At 40.0% G+C, this 16108-nt stretch overlaps 1 long non-coding RNA gene across 1 annotated transcript; it reads left to right on the top strand.

Annotated features, from left to right (window-relative positions):
- Positions 1-14409: 14409 nt before the first annotated feature.
- LOC125752467 (uncharacterized) lies at positions 14410-15989 on the top strand. The gene is made up of 2 exons (XR_007402006.1): positions 14410-14628; positions 15759-15989. It is a non-coding gene; the product is annotated as an uncharacterized LOC125752467 (long non-coding RNA).
- Positions 15990-16108: the final 119 nt, after the last annotated feature.

Raw genomic sequence — 16108 nt, 5'->3', positions numbered from 1 at the left:
TGAGAGACAGAGAGAGAGAGGCAGAGACACAGGCAGAGGGAGAAGCAGGCTCCATGCCGGGAGCCCGACGTGGGACTCGATCCCGGGACTCCAGGATCACGCCCTGGGCCAAAGGCAGACGTCAAACCGCTGAACCACCCAGGGATCCCTCTAAGGTCTTTTCAAGACTGATTGCTCTCTTTACTTTTCCCTATTTCTCAGCTACTGACATAACGGCAACAGTGCCCTGTGTCTTCGTTGTGTGTGCATGTGTTTGTCATTAGGGAAAAATGTTTGGCTGCATTAAGTTCAGGTTTGGTTACACACACAAAAACCTCTATTTCTTAAGACAACACGGTGTCAAAGTATTCAAGGTAAGAAACAAATGCTTGCACACAGTCAACTACCCTAAACTAATCTGTGAATGGAAACACTAAACCAATCACAGCATGAAGCTGGGATGGAGTGGTTTTCTTGCGTATCTTTTTTTGCATTCTCTTTTAAAATATCAAAATTTAGGTAGGAATGTTTATGTATAAAGATTCGTAAGAATAGGGATGCCTAGGTGGCTCTGTGGTTGAGCATCTGCCTTTGGCTCAGGACATGATCCTGGGGTCCTGGGATCGAGTCCTGCATCCAACTCCCCGCAAGGAGCCTGCTTCTCCTCTGCCTGTGTCTCTGCCTCTCTCTCTGTGTCTCTCATGAATAAATAAATAAAATAATAAAAAAAATTTTTGTAAGAACAGAACAATTTGGGATTTGTTGCCAATGTCCCCATCCAGATCAGATGTCATGGATGGTCACAGAAATACGGTCTTTGTGTCAGAACTTACGCACAATACTTAGGTTGTGCAGCTCTAGGAGTCACACGATCTGGAAATAACACACTCAAGACCTGTGTTTACCAAACATTTGTTGAGAAATACCATGTCACACTCATGTGCTCTAGAAAATGGCACTAAAAGCTGTATAGCATTCCCTAATAAATAACTGGGTTGAGCTAACCTAAAAGAGCACTAGGCATGGCTTGGGGTAGGGGGAGCACGGGAGCTGTTGTGTCCTGGAGGTGGGCGTCCAGGGCCCAGTTGCTGGGAAGCCGGGTCAGACCTGCAGGCGCTCCCCTGCTCTCTGCTGGGGCACCTGGGGACGCAGGGGGCCCTGGAGCCCTCGTGGGCGTCTGGGGGCTGCAGGAGCAGCAGCAGGTGCACGAGGTCCCCATGGGACAGGCTGGACCCTGGCCCTGGAGATGTGGGCAAGCCTCTGCCTGAGCTGGTGGCTTTGTCTCCTCAGCTCGTGGAGCTCTCTCTCCGCTGACAGAGCGGCCCGCTGGCTCTCCCAAGCCCTCCTCTGCCACAGGAGGTCCTCCTGCTCATGGGAGAAGGTGGTTCTCTGCAGTTCTCTGCACAGGTCCTCGGCCATCTTCTTGTAGAGGTTGCGGATCTGACAGGTGATGGTCAGTCTCTTGTGCACCTTGGGAAGTTGCCTCTCCATTTCCACGCACTGCTTTTCCTCCTCAGCCCACTTTCTCTCCAGTCGGTGAATGTGTTCCTCACTCATCTCAGGCTGCCTCTGGAGCTTCACCTGGAGCTTCTGAATTTCACTTTCCAGCTGGGCATTTTCCATGAGCATGGACACTTCCTCGGCTTGGAGATATGTTATCTGTCCCGTGAGCCCTCCGATCCTCTGATTTTCCTGCATCAGTTCCCTGGACAGCTCTTCTTTCTGTGCATCGGGGCCGTGCAGGGACCCTTGGCAGTCGCCATCGGCAGGGGTGCCCAGGGGAAGGACAGCTGACAGATGCATGGGACCCACCTGGGTCTCCACCTCCCTGCTCCCCACTGTTCCCCCGCCGTCCATGTGATGTCTGATGAGCTCCAGCAGGTGCAGCATCTTCAGCATGGTCTGGCCCAGGGGGAGGACTTGGCCCCTGTCCTCACTGGCGGCCTGCTGCCCTTCTGGACTCAGGAGCTGCGGCCTGGCTTTCTCCACCTCTGCCTGCATTCTGCACCTGTGGCTGGCCAGGTCTTGCATTAGTGAGTCTGGACGTCCCTGCCCATCGGGGCTGACCTTGGAGCCACCTGTTTTCCTCCCTGGGGGTCTTCCAGGGTCCTGTGGTGCTCCAGAGGTGGGATGTCTGTCATTCACCTGGGAAAGGTTAGCAGGCCGGCTTGACCAGCCTTCTGTAAGCAGTTGTGTTGTGTGCTCCACTGAAGACCGGCTGGGATTTCCATTCGGGGCGGCCAGAGGGAGGATTTCTAATGTGGGAGGACCGGCCACCCCCACAGGTGATGTGAGGGCTTCAGGGGCTTGGGTCGCTGGTCTCCTCCCCTCCACGCCTTTCCCAGTCACTCTGACCTGAGCACACTGCCTCCCAAGCTGTCCTATTACTCTCCTTAAACTGTGCTGACTTGTTACTAGGAACACCACCACCATGGTGCAAACCAGGATGTCCCAGAGAAACTCAGAGATTCCTGGCACATAGGCCATGCTTTCGTACATCTCCAGCAGGGCAGCCCACAGCTGCTCCAGGACCAGCTGTGGGGGCATTTCGGGGGCCGCCAGCTGGCCCTCCATGTCTGCCAAGGGACTCACAGCTGTGCCCCTGGTCACCAGGGTCCTGTGGGCCACAAGTGGTCATTTGGAACCCTGAGGAGAGTTTGTCCTCAACACAAACCAGCACCAAGCAACCAGGGCTGACATCAGCCGGGCGGGGGAGGGGACCCTGGTGCTAGAAGAGCCCGCTGCCTGCCTTGGCTCTGCTCACTTTACTTTGTGTGCATGCGGGATATGCATGGCTGGCTGCAGCCTGTAGCTCGAGGCTCTCTCAGCCCAGCTGGCCCTATGGTACTCCTGGGGGCCCATGGCAGGGCCAGGCCATTCCCTTCCTCGGCTCATGTGTCAGGCTTGGGGAACCTGTCCCTGGGTGAGGCTCATTTCCACCATTCACAGAAGCCTGGTCCTGCTACAAAAGTCCCGGATCTCCCCGTCTGAGGCTCCGTCTGTCCTTGTCGTTGGTAGATGCCCAGGAGCTGGTGCTCTGGATGGCAGGGTGTCCCCAGAGGTAACAACCAAGAGCCTGGATTTCTAGGTGTAGCAATACACAAGACAATCCTGGAACTGGGAGCAGCCTGTATTCTATATTTAATCCAAGTGTCCCTAGAGGGGGAGATCCACTGCTCTGGGAGTGACACAGTGACCCACCCTCCTTCCTTATGCAGCCCTGCCATCCTCAATGCATCCTTCTCCAAGTGTCCCTGGGGACAGTCTCAGTTCACTGAGTCATCTTCAGGAGTGGCCTCTGCACAGGGCTGGGACCTCTCCACCTGAATTTGCCACCTCTCTTTTGGTTCAGTCACATCTCCCTGTCCTCCTGTCTCTAGGAGAGACCCAGGTTCAGAGCCTCCTGACCCATCCCTGGACTGTGAGGGTCTCGTCCCCAGAATCCCGTCTGCAGAAGACATGAGAGAAGCTCTGGCTGAGGCCACGGGGGTGTCCTGCAGGGGCCCCAGGCATGCAGGAGAGGGTCTGCCCCGTTGGGGCTGAGGGAGGAGGGAGGCAGAGGCCAATGTGAGAGGTGTCTCTCCCTTTCTTTGTCAGGAGACTGTTCATAACAGCAGTTTTAGGTTTAAAGGGAAATTGAGTGGGAAGTACAGAGTGTTGCCATCTACCACTTTACTTCCTCAGACGTTAGGACATCATCTTGCATTAGAGAGCTACATCCCTTACACTCGATGGATCAGTATTGACTCATCATTATCAGCTAGTGTTCATGGTTTTGGGTCGGTTTCACACTTGTGTCATGTAGTTCAGTGAGTTTGACAAAAGCATAACATGTTCATCCACCACGATGGTGTCATAGGAAGAGTTTCACTGCCCAGAATAAGCCTGGTGCTGCCTCCTCCTTCCTTGGTTCTGCCTCCTGCACCCGGAACCTCTTTCTGTCTTCTTGCACAGGAGGTGAATATATCTCATTGTAGTTTTGACTTCTATTTCCCTGAGGATGAGTGATGCTGAGCATCTTTTCATGTGTCTGCTGGCCACCTGCATGTCCTTTGGAGAAATGTCTGTTCACATCTTCTGCCCATTAAAAAAAATTGTTTTAATTTATTTTTTTATTGGAGTTTAATTTGCCAACATATAGCTTTAACACCCAGTGCTCATCCCGTCATTGCCCCTCTCAGTGCCCGTCACCCAGTCACCCCATCCCCTCGCCCACCTCCCCTTCCACCCCTTGTTCGTTTCCTAGAGTTAGGAGTCTCCCATGTTCTGTCACCCTCACTGATATTTTCACTCATTTTCTCTCCTTTCCCCTTCATCCCCTTTCACTATTTCTTATATTCCCCAAATGAATGAGACCATATAATGATTGTCCTTCTCTGATTGACTTACTTCACTCAGCATAATACCCTCCAGTTCCATCCACATCGAAGCAAATGGTGGGTATTTGTCGTTTCTAATGGCTGAGTAATATTCCATTGTATACATAGACCACATCTTCTTTATCCATTCATCTTTCAATGGACACTGAGGCTCCTTCCACAGTTTGGCTATTGTGGACATTGCTGCTATAACATTGGGGTTCTTCTGCCCATTTTTAAATTGAATTATTTGTTGTTGTTATTTGATTGGTTTTAGATGTATGATTTGATTATATATTTTGGACACTACCCTATCATCAGATAAATTATTTGCAAATATCTTCTCCCAGTCAGTAAGCATGACTTTTCCTTTTGCTGGTGGTTTTCCTTACTGTGCAAAAGCCTTTTAGTTTGACGTAGTCCCACTTTTTTAGTTTTTTTTCCTTACTTTCACTTCTCTAAGGAGACATATCCAGAAACATGTTGCTAAGGTTGAGGCCTACAAGATTATTGGCCATGTTTTATTCTAGGAGTTTTATGATTTCAGGTCTTACATTTAGGGCTTTCATTTATTTTGAGTTAATGTTTGTGTATGGTATAAAAAATGGTCCAGTTTTATAGCTCTGCATGTAGCTGTTCAGTTTTCCCAGCACCATTTGTTAAAGAGACTGTCTATACTCTTGCCTCCTTTGTAGTAGATTAATTGACATATGAGGATGGGTTTATTTCTGGGCTCTCTATTCTGTTCCATTGATCTATGTCTTTGTTGTGCCAGCACCATACTGTTTTGATCACTAAGGCTTTATAATATAGCTTGACATCTGGGATTGTGATACCTCCAGATTTCTTGTTATATTTCAAGATTCCATTGGCTTTTCAAGGTCTTTTGTACTTCCATACAAATTCCAAGATAATTTGTTCTAGTTCTGTGAAAAATATTATTAGTATTTTGATAATAGGGGTTGCACTGGATCTGTAGATTGTTTTGGGTACCATGGGCATTTTGACAATATTAATTCTATCCATGAGCATGGTATGTCTTTCCATTTGCTTGTGTCATCTCCAATTGCTTTTGTCAATGCTTATAGTTTCCAGTTCTTAATCTTCTTGATTAAATTCATTTCTTGGTATTTTATTCCTTTTGATGCAATTGTCAATGAGATTGTTTTCTTAATTTCTCTTTATGCTACTTCATTATTAGTGTATAGAACTGCAACAGATTTTGCTGTATTAATTTTGTATCCTGCAAATGTACTGAATTCATTTATTAGTTCTAATAGTTTTTTCCAGTGGTATCTTAGAGGTTTTTTCTATATAGTATCAGGTCATCTGCAAATAGTGACATTTTTACTACTTTATTACCAATTTGGATCCTTTTTATTTATCTTCCTCATCTGATTGTTGTGGCTAGGACTTCCAGCACTATGTTGAATAACAGTGATGAGAGTGGACATCCTTGTTCTGCTCCTGATCTTAGAGAAAAAGCTCTCAGGTTTTTTTTTTTTTTTATCATTGAGTATGATATCAGCTGTGGGTTTTTCATATAGGGCATTGGTTATGTTGAGGTAGGTTTCCTCCACATCTACTTTGTTTAGAGTGTTGTCATGAACAGATGTTGAATTTTGTCAAATGCTTTTTCTGCACTTATTAAGTTCAAATGGTTTCTATCCTTCATTTTGTTAATGTGGTGTACCACATCAATTGATGTGGATATTGAACCATTTTTGCATCCCTGGAATAAATCCCAGTTGATCATGGTGAATGAGCATTTTAATTATATTAGTAAATTCTGTTTGCTAATATTTTGTTGAAGATTTTACATCTATGTTGATTAGGGATATTGGCCTTTCATTTTCTTTTTTTGTAGCATCTTTATCTAGTTTTGGTATCAGGGTAATGCTGCCCTTATAGAATGAATTTGGGAAGATTTCTTTCCTATTATGATTTTGGGAATAATTTGAGAAGAATAGGGATTAACTCTTCTTAAATGTTTGGTAGAATTTTCTTGTGAAGTCATCTGATACTGGAGTTTTGCTTGTTGGGAATTTTTTGAATACTGATTTAATTTTGTTACTAGTAATCTGCTCAAATTCTCTATTTCTTTTTATTAATTCCTATAAAATTGTATGATTCTGGGAATTTATCCATTTCTTCTAGGTTGTCCAATTTGTTGGCATATAATTTTTCATAATGGTCTCTTATAATCCTTCATTTTTGTGGCATCAGTGTACTATTCTTTCATTTCTAATTTTATTTATTTATGTCATTGCTCTTTTTTTCTTGATGAGTCTGGTTAAACAGTCACTTTTGTTGAACTTTTCCAAGAACCAGCTCTTGGTTTCACTGATCTTTTCTGTTTTGTTTGGTCTCTATTTCATTCATTTTCCCTTTGATCTTCATAATTTCCTCCCTTCTACTAACTTTGGGTTTTGTTTGTTCTTCTTGTTTCTTCCTTTAGGTGTAGAATAAGATTGTTTATTTGAGGTTTTTCTTGTTTCTTGAGGTGAGCTTGCATTGCTATAACCTTCCCTCTTAGAAGTGCTATTGCTGTGTCTCAAGGATATTTAACTATTTCATTTTCATTTTTTTACCAGGAATTTAAAAAAATTCCTCTATTAATTTCTTGTTGATCCACTGAAATATAGTAGCATGTTATATAGACTCCATGTATTTTGACTGGAGCATTGGGTTCATATATATTTAAAATAATTACTGATAGGCATGTACTTATTGTCATTTTGTTACTTGCTTTATGGTTGTTTTTATAGTTCTTCTTTTGCTCTCTTTCCTTGTGGTTTGATGGATTTTTCTTGTACTATGTTTGGATTCTTTTCTCCTAATATTTAGCATGTTTATTACAGGTTTTTTATTTGTGGCTACCATTTAGTTCGTATTTAACACTGTATGTGAATAGCAGTCTATATTAAGTTGATGGTCATTTAAGTTTGAATCCATTCTAAAAGCATTACATTTTTACTGCTCCCCCTGCCCATGTTTTATATATATATGGCGTCATACTTTACATCCTTTAATTTTGGGGATCATTTGTCTGATTTTTATAGATATAATTGATTTTCCTACTTTTGTGCTTTAACTTCTGTACTGTTTTTATAAGTGATCAATCTACTACATTTATTATGTTTGTATTTATTTGCTATATTTTTTTCCTTTCATAATTTTCTTACTCCTGATTATGGCTTTTTTTCCATTCAAAGAATCCTCTTTAGTGTTTATTATAAAGTTGGTTTACTGGTGATGAACTCCTTTAACTTTTATCTGTCTGGGAAATTCTTTTCTTTTTTTTTTTAAGATTTTATTTATTCATGAGAGACACACACACACAGAGGCAGAGACACAGGCAGAGGGAGAAGCAGGCTCCACGCAAGGAGCCCGATGTGGGACTCGATCCTTGGATCGATCCTTGGATCTCCAGGATCACACCCTGGGCTGCAGGCGGCGCTAAACCGCTGCGCCACCAGGGCTGCCCTGTCTGGGAAATTCTTCATCTCTCCTATTCTGAATGATACCCTTGCTAGACAAAGTATTCTTGGTTGCAGGCTTTTCCTTTTAGCACTTTGAATATATCATGCCACTCCCTTCTGCAAATTTTCTGCTGAATATCAGATGACAGCCTTATGGACTTCCCTTGTATGTAACTGTCTTCTTTTTTCTTTCTTGCTGCTTTAAAAAGTCTCTCTTTGCAAAAAAAAAAAAAAAAAGTCTCTCTTTATAACATTCATAAGATACCTGCAATAAATCTAACCAAAGAAGTAAAAGATCTGTACTCTGAAAACTATAAAACACTGATGAAAGAAATGAAGAGGATGCAAAGAAATGGAAAGACACTCCATGCTCGTTGATGGGAAGAACCAATATTATTAAAATGTCTATACCACCCAAAGCAATCTATACATTTAATGCAATTCCTATCAAAATACCAACAGCATTTTTCACAGAACTAGAACAAACAATCCTAAAATTTGTATGGAATCACCAGACCCCCAATAGCTAAAGCAATCTTGAAAAAGAAAAGCAAAGCTGGGGGCATCACAATTCCAGACTTTAAGTCATATTACAAAGCTGTAGTGAACAAGACAGTATGATACTGGCACAAAAATAGACACAGAGATCAGTGGAACGGAATAGAGAATCCAGAAATAAACCCACAACTATATGGTCAATCTTTAACAAAGCAGGAAAGAATATTTGGTGAGAAAAAGATAGTCTTTTCAACAAATGGTGTTGGGAAAACTGGACAGTAACATGCAAAAAATAAAAACTGGACCACTTTCTCACACCACGCACAAAAATAAATTCAAAATGGATAAAAGACATAAATGTGAGACAGGAAACTATCAAAATCCTAGAGAAGAACATAGGTAGCAGCTCTGTGACATCAGCCGTAGCAACTTCTTACTAGATATGTCTCTTGAGGGAAAGGAAACAAAAGCAAAAATGAACTATTGGGACTTCATCCAAATAAAAAGCTCCTGCACAGTCAAGGAAACAATTAACAAAACTAAAAGGCAACCTGGTAAATGGGAGAAGATATTTGCAAATGACATATCTGATAAAAGGTTATTATTCAAAATCCATAAAGACGTATCAACTTCAATACCCCCCAAATAAATAGCCTAGTTAAGAAATGGGCAGAAGACACAAATAAACATTTTTCCAAAGAACACATACAGATGGCTAGCAGATTCATGAAAAGATGCTCGACATCACTCATCATCAGGGAAATACAAGTCAAAACCACCATGAGACATTACCTCACACCTGTCAGGATGCTAAAATCAATAACACAAGAAACAATAGGGGCTGACAAGGATGTGATGAAAAGGGAAGTCTCTTGCACTGGTGGTGGGAATGCAAACTGGTTTCCTTAGTCATTGGGGAAAACAATATGGAGGCTCCTCAAAAAGCTAAAAATGAAACTACCATAAAATCAGCAATTGAATTACTAAGTATTTACCCAAAGGACATAAAAATACTGATTCGAATAAATACATGCACCCCAATGTTTATAGCAGCATTATCAATAATAGTGAAATTATAGAAAGAGGCCAAATGTCCACTGACCAATGAATGGATAAAGAAGATGTGGTGTTGTGTGTGTGTATATATACCATTATATATTTGTGTGTGTGTATTATATACAATTATATATAATATATATTGGAATGGAATACATATATATTAGAATATTACTCAGCCATGAAAAAGAATGAAATCTTGCCATTTTCAATAATGTGGATGGAGCTAGGGAGTATTATGCTAAGCAAAATAAGTCAGTCAGAGAAAGACAAAGACAAATAGCATATGATTTCACTCATATGCAGAATTTAAGAAACAAAACAAATGAACATGGGAGGGAAGAGGGGTAAAGCAAAACACAGATTTTTAACTAATAGAGAGCAAACTGATGGTTACTGAAGGGGAGTTGGGAAGGGGGATAGGTTGGATGGGCAATGGGTATTAGGGGGGCACTTGTGATGAGCACCAGGCGCTGTATGTAAGTGATGAATCACTAAGTTCTACACTTGAAATTAATATTTCACTGTATGTTAACTAGCCAGAATTTAAATAAAAACTTAGAAAAAATAAAAATAAAAAAGTAATAATTGTAGCATTATTAAAGCCAAGTCTATCCATTCCAATATAATTTGCAAAATAATCTGTTATTATTTTTAGTACAGTATACACAAACCAATACAATACAAAATATTTTATTTCAGTAGTTATTTAATGGAGAGGTACTGGATGAGTATTTCTTTTTTGAAAGACAGATATGAACACTATCAAGAAAACTAATAGGACTAATTATTTCCTCCTTATGATTGATAATATAGTTTGATTGGTTGATAGCACTTACTGGGAGTTTTTTTTTCCTACATTTAAAACATATATAAACTAAACTTTTTAGCTTTGTCTTATGAAAAATTAAGTAACATGCTATTTTATTTCTTATTTATTTGCCATTTTATTTATTTTACTTTTATTTAATGATGAAATATTTTTATATACTTGTCAATCTTTAGAAAACAAAAGGTATACTCTTCTGGCATTTAGAAGAGAATTTCATGAAGGGCTTATTTACTGAGGTGTGGCAAGTGCTACAGAAATGAAAAAAAAGATGTTGAGGGACCCAGAGACTAGCAAGAGTGGGAAGCTGTTACCAACCCAAGCCTGAAAGGACAAGGGTGGGAAATGATGCTATTGACCAGTGAGTGCTAGAGCTATTGGGGTGAGTTGTTATTTAAGTGGGACTCAGTCCCTGATAGGCAGGGAAGAAGTGTAGATTTACCCTAGCATCTCTTCCCTCTTGCCCTTTGACTTTTTACCCATTGACTAAACCCAACCAAACCAATCAAAGAAGTGAAGCCATGTGATGCAGTCCACAAAGGTCAGTTCTTGATGCACTGAGTAAAGCAGAGAAGGATAGAGGATGAATGGAGCAGGGAGAAGCAGAAGGCCTATAGTAAGCTATGTTACACTACAAAGTTATTTCTATGGGCTTAATATGAGAGATTTTGAAAATTATTAGGTGGATATTACCAAGATGGTATCCTAGGCAGTTCCTGAATATTTCTCCTCCCTCGAAGCACCAAATATACAGATATACACAAAGAAATTCCCTTTAGGAGAAATCCAGAAACTATCTGAGTGAGTCCTACACATTAAGTGACTGAAAAAAACACTCACATTGAAATGGGTAGGAAAGCCTGAGACACAGTCTTGCCATAAACCCTACTCCCAGCACAGAACCTTACACTTAGTATGGAACCACAACTCCCAGCATCTTCCTGAGGAGTGAAGAGTTTGGATCACACTTCGAGCACCCAACTTTAAAGGTTACCACCTAAGGTATGGGTCCTCAAGTCACCTAGTTCTGATAGCCAAGACAGCTTGCATTCATGAATTCCACAGGACCATAGAAAACAAAGAAGTTTGTTGTTGTTGAGGTATACCTGACTTGTAACATCAGTTTCAGGTATAAAGAAGTAGTTTTTAAATGGTCATGTGGGTACTCCCTGCACCTATATACCCTTGGGCTCAGTGCAATGGGAACTGACAAAATTGTCCCTCTTCTCATTTCACCCTGGAAGGGAATTGACTGCATACTTTTTAAGCTGTTGCCTGAAGATCAGGCTTCTGATCTGCCTGTGTGTGGGAGCCCCCTGAGATCCACCCAGGAACCTGAGAGAGCTGGTGGTCAACATCATCTTCCCCTAGCTCATTCCAACAGTAAGACCAAATCTCTGGCTTCTCCCTAGAAAGAGCTTGTCCATGCAGCTAGCACCCCACCTGCTATGGCTGCCATCTAAGTGAAGGAACAAAATGAATATATAATAAAGAATAGAGTAAGAAAATTTCTAAGAACTGACCTTAATGAAATGGAGATGAGTGGTTTACCTAACAGAGTTCAAGTTAACAGTCATAAGGATGCTCACTAAGGTAAGGAGAGCAATGCATAAATAAAATGAGAATTTAAACAAAGAGGTAGAAAATATTTAAAAGTACCAACAGAAGGGATCCCTGGGTGGCGCAGCGGTTTGGCGCCTGCCTTTGGCCCAGGGCGCGATCCTGGAGACCCGGGATCGAATCCCACATCAGGCTCCCGGTGCATGGAGCCTGCTTCTCCCTCTGCCTGTGTCTCTGCCTCTCTCTCTCTCTCTCTCTCTCTGTGACTATCATAAATAAATAAAAAAAAAAAAAAAAAAAAAAAAAAAGTACCAACAGAAACCATAGAACTAAGGAATAAAAACTACATTGAGAAATTCAATAGAGAGGTTCAAAATCAGATTTGATCAAATGAAAGAAAGGATCAATGAACTCAAAGACAGTCCAGTGGAAATCATCCATCAAAGAAAAAAAATAAAAATAAAAACCCAAGAAAATAGCTTAAGGGACCTATGGAACTGTATAAAATGGACCAATATATGAATTGTATGTATCCCAGAAGGAGAAGATAAAGTGAAAGCAGTAGGGAGCTTATTCAAAGAAATAATGGCTAAAAACTTTTTAAATGAAGGGAAAGACATTTAGATTTAGGAAGCCCAAAGACAACAAAATTCCAATTCTTCTCAAACTCTTCTAAAAACTTGATGAGGAAACACTTCTGTTCTCATTTTATGAAGTCAGCATTAGCCTGATACCAAGCTAGACAAGAACACTACAAGAAAAAAAAATTACAGATCAATATCTCTGTTGAACATAGTTGCAAAAAAAATCTTCAAATAATATACTAAGAAACCAAAACCAAATACAATAGTACATTGAAAGGATTAGATACCAAGATCAAGTGGGATTTAACCCTGGGATGCAAGGATGGTTCAACATATGCAAATCATAAATGTGACACAGTCTGGTAACAAAATGAGGAATAAAAATCATATGATTATCTCAATAGAATGAAGAAAAGGCATTTGACAAAAGGTAACATTCTTTAATGATAAAAACTCAGTAAATTAGGTATAGATGGAATGTACCTCAACATAATAAAGACCATATGTGACAAGCCTACAGCTAACATCATACTCAATGGTGAAAAGCTAAAAGTATTTCTTCTAAGATCAGGAACAAGGCAAGGACACTCCCTCTCACAAATTCTATTCAACATAGTACTGGAAGTTCTAGCCAGGGTAGCTAGGGGAGAAAATTAAAGGCATCCAAATCTAAAAAGAAGAAGTAAAATTGTCTTTGATTGCAAAAGACATGGTTTTGAAAAAAAAAAAAAAGACATGGTTTTGCATATAGAAAACTCTAAAGACTCCACCAAAAAACTTAGAACTAATAAATTTCATAAAGTTGCAAGATACAAGATCAGTATACAAAAATCAGTTGTATTTCTATACCCTAAAAATCAACCATTAGAGAAAGAAATTAAAATAATCCATTAACAATAATATCAAAAACAATGTAATAGTTAAACTAAGGAGGTGAAAGATCTGAAACTGTAGTTCAGTACACTGAAACTATATAATGCTGATGAAAGAAATTGAAGACACAAATAAATGGAAAGATATCCTGTATTTATGGATTGGAAGAATTAACATTATTAAGATATCCATATCCTCCAAAGCAATCTACACTCCCTAACAAAACAAATAGATTCCTATTCTTATCAAAGGAATCTCTATCAAAATTCCAATGGCATTTTCCATAGGAATTTTTTTAAAAATCTAAAATTCATATGGAACCAGAAAAGACCCCAAATATCTGAAGTAATCTTGAGCAAGAGGAAAACCAAAGGCATCACTTTTCCTGATTTCAAAGTATATTACAAAGCTATAGTAATCAAAATAGTATTGTTTTTTCATAAAAACAGATGCATAGATCAATGAAACAGAAAAGAGGGTTTAATTTTATATTAAATATAAACTTATTTATATATATCCCTAAGATTTTCTAAAGAGAGAACTTTTAATCTCTTTGCAACTGAGATAAAACAGGATTATTTTTCTTTAAACACTTCTTTTTCTAGTCTTAGCAATTTAATTCAAGGAAAAGCCACCTGGGTGGCTCAGTCAGTTAAGCATCTGCTTTTGGCTCAGGTTATGATCTCAGAGTCCTGGGATCAAGCCCCAAGTTCTCCTTTGTGGGCTCAACAGGGGGCCTTCTCCTGGCCCTCTCTCTGCCTCTGCCCCTCTTCCCACTCATGCTCTCACTCTCTCTCAAATAAATAAAATCTTTAAAACGTTTAATTCTTAGATCTATAACAATATTAATCTTCCCATTCAATTTTGCTGAATTCTTTGTGCTTCATATCTGAAATTTAGCAATCTATTAATAAAACTATAGTGTTACTTTCTTTTACTACCTATGAAAGGCAGCATTTTTAGTAAAATGCCTTAAATGTGTTAATAAAAATTGTCTTCATTATAATTTTTTACTTTGAGTTCACTGAACTATGTGGGAGTTAATATTTAGACCCTTGCACATGCAGAACTCCTTAGGGTTCAGTGTGTGTTTTATGCTTGGAAGAACTAGAGAACTGGGCTTTTGGTTTATTTCTCCAATATTCACTTGAATTGCCTTTGCTTAGTTTTCAAAAAGTGGTTTCCTGGATCTCTATTCACTTGTATACTGCACCCTCTCTTTCTCTTTGTGAATTTGGACAATTCATAACCCTACCCTGTCTTTGGTTTCCACAAGTTCTGGTCTGGGAAGCATTGTTGCTTAGCAACAGGTGAACGAGCTCCTCTTTTCTATGGCACACTACAAAAGAGCTGATCAGAACCTCCACACACTTACTCATCAAACGACCACAGATACAGTTTCTTATGCGGTATTACTGATGGATTGTATAATTTTGTCTATATTTAAACTGCAGCAAGATAGAAAGTGTATGTTTTAAAATCAAATGTTTCCTTTTACATAACTTGTTTGACTCAATTTTAAAGCAATCTTTTTGCTTAAAAAGATTCCTTTTCATTGAAATAAGCTACATCTTTTCTCTCTGTGTTTAAACTAAAGAAAACAGACATGATTTTAAGATGATTACAAAAAATGCTTCCAGGATACCTTTTCTTACCAAAGTTTGCTTCATGTAAACAGTATTTTGAATAAACAGAGTAGTGGCAAAGTAGTCTTCATCTATCTTATATCAAATTTAAATATACAGCAGAAGCCAACTTGGGATTCGGAAATACAGTACATGATACTTTGAAAAATCAAAACTTTTCAGAAACATCATTAGGAAATGCTAAAGTTAAGTTCTACTGAACTGAGGAGCAAAGGAAGCAAAGGGAAAGTTTGGTATTTTCTCATTTAGTAAAAAAAATATCACAACATTGAGGACTCACTTGCCAAACACACTGTTCTAAAAATCCCTGTTGCTAGGGAAGGACATAAAAAAGAAGGCTGAAGCCACTTAGAAAAAAATACTTGATTATCTTAAAAAACAAACTCAAGCTTAAATTTTATAAGATTTTAAAAGTTTTGGGACTTCTTGTGCTGACCAAAGTAGTGTAAGCACACTATAGCCTATTTCTCCCACTTGTTACATTTCTGGACAAAATTATATATCAACTCCCTGTGGACTCTGAAAAGTAAATAGTGACAGGAAAATTGGGGAGCACAAGCCAAAAATCAAGGAACACCCTGTACAGGAATGAGTTTCCCAATATTGTTAACTCTTCCAGCTTTGACATGGAAATGGCCCCACTCACAGAACTCCCCCCAGTTGGCATGTGCTGCAAGAACTCCAGTAAAACCCCTGTCTTTCTGGCCAGAGAACCAGAAAAAGGGTTTTTCTGTGAGCCAAAGAGATTTTAGGGGGAAATCTCTGAAAGTTCTCCCTCTCTCCCCAATAGGTAGGTAGGTAGGTAGACAGACACACAGATACAGGTACAGGTATAGATGAGATTAGAGATGGAGATAAAGATAGAGATATCTCTTGCTTTGTTTCTTTCTCAGCCCTGCTTGAGGAGGACCCCAGTCCTGGAACTATGAGAAGACAGGATGGGCAACAAAACCTCCAGAAAGTTCCTGCGATTCAAACAGTGTATGTTGGGGAACTATAGGGGAGAGAGCTAGGGGAGAGGAGTCCTTGATGCTGCACAAGAAATGTTCAAGTCCTGGGCTCAAACCTAAGCTGTACACAGGTGGACAGACCCAAAAACATGAGCAAAAGCTTTGAAACCAGAACAGCCGTTGGAGCCACTGTCTATGGAAGGAGAGACCTAATTTTTCAGCCTGTGTCTAGCTGGGTTAATTGCCTACTTAAAGTCAATATTCTCCAGAGGATTATAATAGGTTGCAGAGTC

Source organism: Canis lupus, chromosome 1 (genome assembly GCF_003254725.2).
Source record: "Canis lupus dingo isolate Sandy chromosome 1, ASM325472v2, whole genome shotgun sequence".
In the NCBI taxonomy this organism is placed as follows: Eukaryota; Metazoa; Chordata; class Mammalia; order Carnivora; family Canidae; genus Canis; species Canis lupus.
The sequence above is the reverse complement of the archived record's forward strand: the minus strand, read 5'-3'. Positions and strand labels throughout refer to the sequence as shown.